The sequence below is a fragment of the Muntiacus reevesi genome, chromosome 6, assembly GCF_963930625.1.
Source record: "Muntiacus reevesi chromosome 6, mMunRee1.1, whole genome shotgun sequence".
Classification (NCBI taxonomy): Eukaryota; Metazoa; Chordata; class Mammalia; order Artiodactyla; family Cervidae; genus Muntiacus; species Muntiacus reevesi.
This window is the reverse complement of record NC_089254.1, coordinates 79,368,865-79,382,024: the sequence shown is the minus strand read 5'-3', so window position 1 is coordinate 79,382,024 and position 13,160 is coordinate 79,368,865.

Sequence of the window (13,160 nt, the reverse complement as noted above, 5' to 3'; positions counted from 1 at the left end):
AAGAGAGTTCCAGAGAAACATCTATATCTGCTTCATTGACTACGCCAAAGCCTTTGACTGTGTGGATCACAAAAAACTGTGGAAAATTCTGAAAGAGATGGGAATACCAGACTACCTGACCTGCCTCTTGAGAAACCTGTATGCAGGTCAGGAGGCAACAGTTAGAACTGGACATGGAACAACAGACTGGTTCCAAATAGGAAAAGGAGTACATCAAGGCTGTATATTGACACCCTGCTTATTTAACTTATATGCAGAGTAGTACATCATGAGAAACGCTGGACTGGAAGAAGCACAAGCTGGAATCAAGATTGCCAGGAGAAAAATCAATGACCTCAGATATGCAGATGATACCACCCTTATGGCAGAAAGTGAAGAAGAACTAAAAATCCTCTTGATGAAAGTGAAAGAGGAGAGTGAAAAAACGGGCTTAAAGCTCAACATTCAGATAACTAAGATCATGGCATCTGGTCCCATCACGTCATGGCAAATAGATGGGGAAACAGTGGAAACAGTTGCTGACTTTATTTTTCTAGGCTCCAAAATCACTGCAGATGGTGACTGCAGCCATGAAATTAAGACACTTGCTCCTTGGAAGGAAATTTATGACCAATCTAAACAGCATATTAAAAAGCAGAGACATAACTTTGCCAACAAGTTCTGTCTAGTCAAGGCTATGGTTTTTCCTGTAGTCATGTATGGATGTGAGAGGTGGACTGTAAAGAAAGCTAAGCATGGAAGAATTGATGCTTTTGAACTGTGGTGTTGGAGAAGACTCTTGATATTCCCTTGGACTGGGAGGAGATCCAACCAGTCCATCCTAAAGGAGATCAGTCCTGAGTGTTCATTGAAAGGATTGATGTTGAAGCTGAAACTCCAATACTTTGGCCACTTGATGCAGAGAGCAGCTCTTTGGAAAAGACCCTGATGCTGGGAAAGATTGAGTGCAGGAGGAGAAGGGGAAAACAGAGGATCAGATGGTTGGATGGCATCACCGACACAGTGGACATAGGTTTGGGTGGACTCTGAGAGTTGGTGATGGACAGGGAGGCCTGGCATACTGCAGTTCATGGAGTAGCAAAGAGTCAGACATGACTGAGCGACTGAACTGAACTGAACTTCATTACTTGGTAATAGTATCAATGGTATATTTACATAGATATTCCTATTCATGCTGTTTATGTATATGTATACCCATATAAATACATATATTTTAATGTTTCTATGCAGGAAAGTAATTGGCATGGTGTGTTGATATTTTATCCAGTAACCTTGCAAAATTCACTTATGTGGGAGCTTGTTTATAGATGTTAAAACTTTAAATAAAAATAATTAATCATGTCATGGTGGCTCAGATGATAATGAATCTGCCTCCAATGCAGAAGAGCCAAGTTCAATTCCTGAATCAGGAAGATCCTCTGAAGAAGGGAGTGATTAATCACTCCATATTCTTGCCTGGAGAATTTCATGGACAGAGGAGTCTGGCAGGTAACAGTCTATTGGGTCATAAGAATCAGACATGACTAAATGACTAACAGTTTCTCTTTTCACTTTTATGTGAATAAATAATAATTTTTTTTCTTTGTCCACATGCATATCTTTTATATATTTTTCTCTGTTATTTAGCTGGACAGAATTTCCAGGACAATATTGAAAAGAAATTCTGAAAAAGTACATTTAGCCTTCTTCTCAATATTAAAGAGAAGGCATTTGTTCTCTCCCTACTGTATTAGTTGTAGTTTTAGGTTACTAAACTTTACTCCATAGGAAGTTTTCAGAAACTAATTTCTTCAAACATTCCCTGTATCTATTGAGGTTATCATGTTTTCTTATTTAGCATATGTATGTATAATGAACTGCATTAATTTATGAATGATAAACACTAATTTAATTCACAGGGTGAACTCCATTTGTATGTGAACCTCATTTTAAATATTACTAGATTTGATTTGGATGGTGTCATGAGAATTTTTATATCTACATTCTTGAAGACTGTTGCTTTATAGCTTTCATTTCTTGTATTTTTCTTCAGTTTTCTGGAATATACTGATGGAATTGTCAGTATTTCTGCTTAGACACTCAGTAGACTGCATCTATAAAATCATCAGGGCTTGCATGCATTTCCTTTGTTTACAGCAGGAGGATGTAAGAGTGAGAAAGTTTTAACTACAAATTCAATTGTCTTAGGCATTATCAGAATATTTCAGATATCTATTTCTCCTTGAGTGATTTTGCTGTTTGTATTTCAGGAAATTTCTCATTTCCACTTGTTATCAATTTTATAGACATTGCATTGTCCATGTAATTTCCTTTTCCTTATTATTTATTAAGATGCATGGAATTAGTAGTAATGCCATATACTTTACTCCTGATACTGGAGAGTTTCCAGATGTAAAAGCTAGGTTTAAGAAAAGCTGAGGAACCAGAGATCAAATTGCCAATATTCATTGGATCACAGAGAAAACAAGGCAATTCCAGAAAAACATCTACATCTGCTTCATGGACTGTGTGGATCAGAAACCTGTGGAAAATTCTTAAAGACTAGGAGTATAAGACCATCTTGCCTGTCTCCTGAGAAACCTGTTTGCAGGTCAAGAAGCAACAGTTAGAACTGGATATGAAACAATAGGCTGGTTCTAAATCAGAAAAGGAATATGACAAGGTTGTCACCCTCCTTATTGAACTTATATGATGTGAAATGCTGGGCTAGATGAAACACAAGCTGGATTCAAGGTTGCTGGAAGAAGTATCAACAGATTCAGACATGCAGGTAATACCATTTTTAAGGCAGAATGTGAAGAGGAACTAAAAAGCCTCTTGATGAAGGTGAAAGAGGAGAGTATAAAAGCTGGCTGGAAACTCAACATTCAAAAAACTAAGATCATGGTGTGCGGTCCCATCACTTCATGGCAAATAGAAAAGAAAAAGTGGAAACTGTGACAGATTTTCTTTTCTTGGGCTCCAAAATCACTGTGGACAGTTACTACAGCCACAAAATTAAAAGACACTTGCTCCTTGTAAGAAAAGCTATGACAAACCTAGACATCATATTAAAAAGCAGAGATATCAATTTGCTGGCAAAAGACATAAAGTCAAAACTATGGGTTCTCCAGTAGTCATGTGTGGATGTATGAGTTGGACCCATAAGATGGCTGAGCACTGAAAAAAATGATGCTTTTGGACTGTGGTGTTGGAGAAGACTCTTGAGAGTCCTTCGGACTGCAAGGAGATCAAACCAGTCAATTCTTTAAGGAAATCAACTCTGAATATTCATTGGAAAGACTGATGCTGAAGCTGAAGCTCCAATACTTTAGCCAGTTGATACAAAGAACTGACTCATTGGAAAAGACTCTGATGCTGGGAAAGATTGAAGGCAAAGGGAGAAGTGGGCAGCAGTGGATGAGATGTATAAATAGAGCCTCAACGGACATAAATTTGAGCAAACTTTGGTCGATAGTGAAGGCCAGGGAAGCCTGCTGTCCCACAGTCTCTGAGGTCCCAAAAGTCCTTACTGACTGAGCAACAATAACATTTGGTAACATGGGTCCTTTTACTTTTTTCCCCTTATCATACTATCTAGAGGTTGTGAAATTTTGTTTTTTCCAAAAATTAGTGTTTGATTTCTTTGATTTTCTGATTAATTGTATTGGCTTCTATTTTTCTTATTGTTTCCCATCCCCTATTTCTTTGAGGTAAATCTTCTTTTTCAAGTTTATAAGAATGAAGCAAGTTAGGGATTGGGGGCAAGAGGAGAAGGGGACGACAGAGGATGAGATGGATGGATAGCATCACCAACTCGATAGACATGAGTTTGAGTAAGCTCTGGGAGTTGGTGATGAACAGGGAGGCCTGGTGTGCTGCGAATCATGGGGTCACAGAGTCGGATATGACTGAATGACTGAACTGAACTGAACTGAATTCTACTTTTTAAAGAAAACCATGTAGTTGTACAAATTTCTAAATATTGCTTCAATGACAAATTTTGATGTATTTTATTTTTATTATGTGTATATGTGTGTGTGTGTGTGTGTGTGTGTGTGTGTATTTCTAAATTCCCCATGAGACTTCCTGTTTGATCCAAGTGCCATTTAGAAATCTTTTAAAAATTTCCCAATTCTTAGAATTTCCAAGAGATCTACTATTGCTGTCATTTAGGAACTATTAAAAGGGAACATTATTAGAAATGTTAACATATAATAAGCACTTGGATTTCACACACATAATATATATTAGAAATTTGTGATTGTTCTAAGCAAGAAATAAATTATAACGAAAGGACGTACTACAGAAATTATTTAGCTAGAGAGTCTAGCAGACTGTCAAACTCCACATCTTATCTTGATTTTGTTGTTTACAAGAAGTCAATATTTCACAGGAACCTGGAATATCAGGTCCATGAAACTAGGCAAATTGGAAGTGGCCAAACAGGAAATGGCAAGAGTGAAGATCAACATTTTAGGAATCAGTGGACTAAAATGGATTGGAATGGGTGAAATTAATTCAGATGACCATTATATCTACTACTGTGGGCAAGAATCCCTTAGAAGAAATGAAGAAGACCTCATTGTCAACAAAAGAGTCCAAAATACAATACTTGGAGGCAATCTCAAAAATGACAGAATGATCTCTGTTCATTTCAAGACAAACCATTCAATATTACAGTAAACCAAGGCTATGCCCCGATCAGTAAAGCTGAAGAAGCTGAATGGTTCTCTGAAGACCTACAAGACCTTCTAGAACTAACACCCAAAAAAGATGACTTTTCATTATAGAGGACTGGAATGCAAAAGTAGGAAGTTCAGAGATACCTGGAGTAACAGGCAAATATGGCCTTGGAGTACTAAACAAACCAGGACAAAGGCTAATACAGTTTTGCAAAGGGAACACACTGGTCATAGCAAACACCCTCTTCCAACAACACAAGAGGAGACTCTACACATGCACATCACTATATGGTCATTACTGAAATCAGATGATTATATTCTTTGCAGCCAAGATGGAGAAACTCTATACAGTCAGCAAAAACAAGACCGGGGGTTGACTCTGGCTCAGCTCATAAAATCCTTATTGCCAAATGCAGACTTAAATTGAAGAAAGTAGGGAAAACAACTAGACCATTCAGGTATGACCTAAATCAAATCCCTTATGATTATACAGTGGAAGTAATATAAAGACGCAAGTGATTAGATCTGATAGAGTGCCTGAAGAACCATGGAGGGAGGTTTGTGACATTGTACAGGAGGTAGTGATCAAGACCATACCCAAGAAAAAGAAATGCAAAAAGGCAAAATGGCTGCCTGAGGAGGTCTTGAAATAGCTGAGCAAAGAAGAGAAGCTAAACACAAAGGAGAAAAGAAAAGATGTACTCATTTGAATGCAGAGTTCCAAAGAATAGCAAGGAGAGATAAGAAAGCCTTCCTCAATGATCAATGCAAAGAAATAGAGGAAAACAATAGAATGGGAAAGACTAGAGAGCTCTTCAAGAAAATTAGAGATACCAAGGGACCATTTCATTCAAAATGGGCACATTAAAGGACAGAAAGGGTATGGACCTAATGGAAGCAGAAGATATTAAGAAGATATACAAAAAATATCTGAATGACCCACATAACCACAATGGTGTCATCACTCACCTAGAGTCAGACATCCTGGAATGCAAAGTAAAGGGGGCCTTAGGAAGCATCAGTACAGACAAAGCTAGTGGAGGTGATGGAATTCCAGTTGAGCTATTTCAATCCTAAAAGATGATGCTGTGAAAGTGCTGCACTCAATATGCCAGCAAATTTGGAAAACTCAGCAGTGGCCACAGGACTGGAAAATGTCAGTTTTCATCCCAATCCCAAAGAAAGGCAATGCCAAAGAATGTTCAAACTATAGCACAACTGTACTCATCTCACACACTAACAAAGTAATGCTCAAAATTCTCCAAGCCAGGCTTCTATTGTACATGAACTGTGAACTTCCAGATATTCAAGCTGGTTTTAGAAAAGGCAAAGGAACCAGAAATAAAATTGCCAACAACCATTGGATCATTGAAAAAATAAGAGAGTTCCAGAAAAACATCTACTTTTGCTCTATTGACTATGCCAAAGCCTTTGATTGTGTGGATCACAACAAACTGTTGAAAATTCTTCAAGAAATGGGAATACCAGACCACCTGACTTGCCTCCTGAGAAATCGATATACAGGTCAAGAAGCAACAGTTAGAAGTGGACATGGGACAGCAGACTGGTTCCAAATTGGGAAAGGAGACTGTCAAGGCTGTATATTGTCACCCTGCATATTTAACTTATATGCAGAGTACATCATTCGAGATGAAGCACAAGTTGGAATCAAGATTGCTGGGAGAAATATCAATAACCTCAGATATGCAGATGACACCACCCTTATGGCAGAAAGCAAAGAGGGACTAAAGAGCCTCTTGATGAAAGGGAAAGAGGAGAGTGAAAAGATGACTTAAAACTCCATGCTCAGAAAACTAAGATCATGGCATGTGGTCCCATCACTTCATGGCAAATAGATGGGGAAACAATGGAAACAGTGAGAAACTTTATTTTTGGGCTTCAAAATCACTGTAGATGATGAGTGCAGCCATGAAATTAAAAGATACTTGCTCCTTGGAAGAAAAGCTTTGACCAACCTACACAGCATATTAAAAAGCAGAAACATTAGTCTGCCAACAAAGGTCTGTCTAGTCAACGCTATGGTTACTCCACTTGTCATGCATGGATGTGAGAGTTGGATTATAAAGAAAGTTGAGCTTGAAGAATTGATGCTTTTGTACTATGGTGTTGGAGAAGACTCTTGAGAGTCTCTTGAACCTCAAGGAGATTCAAACGGTCAATCCTAAAGGGAATTGGTCCTGAATATTCACTGGAAGGACTGATGCTGAAACTGAGACTTCAATACTTTGGCCACCTAATGCAAATTATCTAAGGCTTTTTTTTTTTCATTTGAAAATACCCTGATGTTGGGAAAGACTGAAGGCGGGAGGAGAAGGGGATGACAGAGGATGAGATGATTGGATGGCATCACTGACTCAATGTACATGAGCTTGAGTAATCTCCAGGAATTGGTGATAGATAGGAAAGCCTTGGTTGTTGCAGTCCATGGGGTCACAAAGTGTCAGATGCAACTAAGTGACTGAACTATACTGAAAGGAAAAGTCACATTTTCCACTGATATTTATAAAATTATTATTTATAAATACACTCTGAATAGCTGTCAGTGATCCTCTGTGGTGAATTCAGAATCCATATTAACTATATAAAGTGCTTATTTAGGGACATAATAAATTTCTGATAGCAGCCAAAAAAAATTAATAAATTACAGGGGATAAATAACGAGGACAACAATATATCAGAAAAAAAAACCTGACATTTTATTATTGAGAAAAAATGTATATGAGAAAGGACAGAGCAGGTTCTCAAATTTACCTTGTTTTTTTAACAGGGAAAGAAGTGTCAGTAAAGGAAAACCAACACGGAAAAAAATGTCTTCAGTCTTCTTATTGTGATTAGAAGTGGAGAGAAGAAAGATCTCATAAGCATCACATAGGCAGATGGAGAAGTTTGCTGCCTCAGAATCACCTGAGGGCCTGTCAAAAATGCAGAGGTCCAGGTCTTGTTCCAAGCTTATTGAATCAGAACCTCTGGGACATTCAGCCTAAAATCTGCATTTTAATAAGATCCCTGTGTGTTTTATATGCACATTAACTTTGAGTAGCAGAAGTCAGGCAGAAATTTGTCAGAGAAACCATTTTGCAAGGGAAGACTGGGCTGCCTTTTGAGAGATTTTTTTGGTAAGCACCTGGTTATTAATTCAACTGGGATGAACACTTGGGACATATTTGGAGTTATTTAAACCCTGCAAAGTAAGGAGTTTGATGTGTGCTGCAGATCAGCACATGAGTTTAATTTATTTTGGATTCTATCAGGAGAAAAAGAACAGAACTAATGGGAAACTTTTGGCATTTTCTTCCAACTAGTTGAGCTGAAGCAATGTTCTTTCTTTGGAATAAGATAGAGGCTAAAGGAATTGTTTTGTTCTGCTTACAAACTTACTATAATAAACTAAGAACATCCATAAAAATAATACATTTCCCTTTGGGTTGGATTAAGCAATATAGATAAAAAATTTTACTGAGGTGAGGAGGGTGCAATAAGATATGAAATATGGGCAAAGATAATCACTCACCAACTTTAGAAATTTCAGTTCAAAGTCCCAAAGACTCTCTGTCCAGCCTAGGGCCTCTCTTTAGTTTTTGTTTTTCTTTTCTCCACCAGTCCAAGGATGATTTAATCCCCAAAATGAGTGCCGCCCAATTTCCCACCAGATTCCTCTGGCACAGTAAGATGTGGATTCACTGTTCCAAACCTGCCCCTTCTTGCTGAGTCTGAACAAATTCAATCTCTTAGTTTTAGAGAATAGTAACTGTAAAGAACCTTAAAAATTTTAACAAAAATAACAAATGATTGATAATTTAGAGAACATGAGGAAAAAATGAAACTAATAGTCTTATTCTTCCTACATGTCACTCAAATTAGAATTAGCATTTCTCTTCACATCTAAACTAAATTTATTCACACTGATTTCACAAATACTCTTTGAGTATGCAGCAGAGTGATTTCTCAAGGTGTTACTAGTAATTTGTTGCTGTATGTATTTCCTTTACATTCCCCCGCTTCAATCAGGTAGCCAGATTTGTGTTGTCTCAATGAAAGGGAGATCCAGTTCAGTCTCTCAGTCGTGTCCGACTCTTTGCAAGCCCACGAACCGCAGCACGCCAGGGCTCCCTGTCCATCACCAACTGCCGGAGTCTACTCAAACCCATGTCTACTGAGTCGGTGATGCCATCCAACCATCTTATCCTCTGTCGTCCCCTTCTCATCCTGCCATCAATCTTTCCCAGCATCAGTATAAATAGTATGAAAGGGAGATTAGAAACAGGTAAAAATAAAGGCTTCTAAAGGACAATCTCTTTCTAAGATAGCCATTATGCTCAGTTCTGAGACCCCAGGGTAGGATTATTCTAAAAAAGATGGAGGTGGTGGGGAAAGAAAAGCAAACAGAAGAAAGGGAGGAGCTACTTTATATTGGGAAGGGGAAAAATAAAAGTTTGACAGGTCTTATGATTACCAGATCTTCATGCTTCCTTGTATTGCATGATTTTGGTAAGGAGAAATCACAGAGACAAATGGATGGCTCAGTGGTTGTCCTATTTCGGCTGGACCTTGGGCATCACTTTCCTGCCTCAGTCATGAAGCACAGCATGGGAACCTCATGCCTTAGCATTTTAAATGTTTATGTGAGCTAATGTCATAGGATTCTGAGAGCCAAGAGATATGGGGCAAATCTAGGAGCATCAATATTTGTTCTTTTGTGCAGATCGCTGATGAACATTGAGGGAATGTAGGTAGAAAGGAAGGTGATTAAATATTTTATAAAATATTTCTAGTCGATCAGTATTATGCAAGTTCAGAGTAAAATTAATTTTACTTTATGGAAAAATGGAAAAAATGTAACATTTTTGCATACTCTAAACCATGTTTAAACTCCATACCTTTGAACATCAGTTCAGTTCAGTTCAGTTGCTCAGTCATGTCCAACTCTTTGTGACCCCATGGACTGCATCATGCCCGGCCTCCCTGTCCATCACCAACTCCTGGAGCTTACTCACACCCATGTCCATTGAATTGGTGATGCCATCCAACCATCTCATCCTCTGTCCTCCCCTTCTCGTCCCGCCTTCAATCTTTCCCAACATCAGGGTCTTTACCAGTAAGTTGGTTCTTCCCGTCAGGTGGCCAAAGTTTTGGAGTTTCAGCTTCAGCATTTGTCCTTCCACTGAATATTCAGGGTTGATTTCCTTTAGCATGGACTGTTTGGATCTCCTTGCAGTCCAAGGGACTCTCAAAAGTGTTCTGCAACACCACAGTTCAAAAACATCAATTCTTTTGGCTCTCAGTTTTCTTTATAGTCCAACCCACACATCCATACATGACTATTGAAAAAAACCATAGTTTTGACTAAACAGAAATTTGTTGACAAAATAATGTCTCTGCTTTTTAATATGCTGTCTAGGTTGGTCATAGCTTTTCTTCCAAGGAGCAAGTGTCTTTTAATTTCATGGCTACAGTCACCATCTGCAGTGATTTTGGAGCCCCCCCAAAATAAAGTCTGTCACTCTTTCCATTGTTTCCACATCTATTTGAACAGCACTCAAAGCATTATGTAAGGTAATTCAGGGAATAAAAAAGAATACTCCTCTCTTCATTATCAAATAAATAACATAAAAATCTGAATATTTGTTATGGCAAGATCAAAAAATATTTTAAAAAATATGAGCCAAATGTTACAGGGACACAGTGAGAGAGGGAATACAGATATAGTATAGAGAATAGATCTTTGGTCTTAAGAAACAATCAAATTTGCCTTGGAAAACATTGCAAATAGGTTAAATGAGGCTCACTAGATATTATAGTTTCATAACTTAAGTTGAGGTCAACATAACTTTTACTTGATCTTTCCCAATGTTAGAAATAAGTGAAAGTCAACCTTTTGTGGAACGTGTTTCTAATCATTTATTCAAATCATTTCTCTCAGATTGCAATACTATAACATTACCATTTTCTCTATTTCCACACCTATCCAACCAGCACCATCAATACTAATATTCTCACAACAACTAACACCACTACCAGCACGGCCAGCACTGTTAACCACTCCCATCATCACCATTGTTACCACCATCACCACCACTACCCCACAGTCTAACAACATGATTACAGCCTATTCTGGGGCTCTATGCATAAAATAATACAGAAGTCAAAGGTATCACCATGGCTTTGTTTCCAGTATACGAGAAACTTTGAAGTTTAGTCTGAAAATATCCTTTCATTTCTGTCTCAGTATTTCTGCTATTGATCAAATTTAGCTCACATAGATGGTAAGGAATCTGCCTGCAGTGCAGGAGACCTGGGTTTGATCCTGGAGGGGAAGATCCTCTGGAGAAAGGCATGACTACCCACTCCAGTATTCTTCCTGGAGAATTCCATGGACAGAGGAGCCTGGGGGGCTACAGTCCATGAGGTCAAAAAGAGTCAGACATAACTGAGCGACTAATACTTTTACATTTTCCACTTTTTAATGTTTCTATAACTTACTACATCTGGAAGACAATTCTGTTCAGTTTTGTTCAGCATAGTTACTATTTCAGTGTTCAGACCTGTTTATTTGCATACTTGATATAATGTTCTGCACTTTATTAGTCTACAATTTCATGTGTGCAACAAGAAATTTAATAATTTTTACATTTGACTCTGGTCAGACTGGAATACCTTCTGCAGAAAAGCAATTGTTAAAACTGGAACACAATACAAAAGCATCTACCTGAATGTACTGAGAAATGAACAAAAGCAACCAGCCTATTGAAGAATGAGTGCTTGAAGGATAGGATAGAGGAGATACACAAGTAAATTCTTCTCCCACAGTTTTCACCTGTAGCTAGCATCTCATGAGGCAGACACAAAAGCGGTGGAAGCACCTATGAAAAAAATGTACAATATTCCTTGAGTGGGGAGAGAAAAGTTTGAATACCTCATGAATGCTGAAGGGAGTAGAGGAATCCTGAAAAACAAAGAACCAGAGAAGAAAATATTCAGCTCAGTGAAGAAAATTTTCTTCTAAAACAAAGAAAAGAGAACTTTTGAAGAACTACACAACACAGCATTTCCTCAGCCTAATATTCATAATGTTTGGGAAACCATCCAAAAATCCATTCTCAGGAAAAAAGATAATCTATAAAGTGCGACTGTGTGATGAACCAGATGCTTAAGTAAACTCACAAGATTTAAAAGCAGCTATTTTAACTATCCTCAATGTAGGAAAATAAAACATGTTCAGTAAATTGTAATCTCAAAACAGAGTGAATGGATTTCAGCTGATAATTGCAATTTCAAATAAGAATGTTAAAACTGAGAAATTTTTAAAAGGTAGGTGATTGTACAGTAAAATTGAAATGACTTAATAAAGAGAAATAGATTTTGAAGATTAATAGAAAGTATAGAAGTAAATACTAGAGAGAATACAAAAATAAAAAACAGAGTCTTGGGGACTTGTTAGATGACAGCAAAAGATCACTGGATATTGTATACACACATGGTCATTACACAGATGTGTAAATGGAATATCACAAAGAAAAGAGAGAGAAAACGTGGACAAGAATTTAAGATAAAATGCCGCAAAATCCCCCAAATTTGACAAGAAGTTTCCACATCCAAGATACAAAACAAACATCAATCATAATAAACAAAATGAAGTTCAAGCTTGGCAACATCACAGTCACAATGTTGAAAGTCAGAGATGAAGAGCAAACATCAAAAGTGGCAAATGAAAAATGACACATTACATACAGAAGGAAGCAATATGATTAACTGCTAACTTTTCATCAAAATGCATGAAGCATAAAACAAGTTAATGTGTTAAAAAGATATGTCAGCACATAATTCTTTATCCAGAAAAAATGTATTTTAAGGATGAAGGTTTATTATTCACATTTTCAGATAGAGAAAAACAAAGTAATTAATTTTCAGCAGACTTGAACTAAAAGAAATAAAGTAAAAGACCTTGTATGAACAAAGGAAAAATGATGTGTTAGCTGCTCAGTTGTGTCTGACTCTGCAACACTATGGACTGAGGTCTGCCAAGCTCCTCTTATCCATAGGATTCTGAAGGAAAGAATATGGAGTGGGTTGCCATTCCCTTCTTCAGGGGATCTTCCACCCAGGAATCAAACCCAGGTTTCCTACTTTGCAGGAAGATTCTTTACCATCTGAGCCACCAGGAAAGAACAAGAAAAACAATGCCAGATACAAACTCTAATATTCAGAATAAAAAATAAATTTTTGTAATGATAAATATCTGAGTACACACAGAAAATAATTTATTTTCGGTTCAGTTCAGTTCAGTTGCTCAATCATGTCCCACTCTTTGCGACCCCATGAACTGCAGCACGCCAAGCCTCTTTGTCCAACATCAACTCTTGGAGCCTACCCACACTCATGTCCATTGAGTCGGTGATGCCATCCATCCATCTCATCTTCTGTCGTCCCCTTCTCCTCCTGCCCTCAAACTTTCAAAGCATCAGGGTCTTTTCAAAT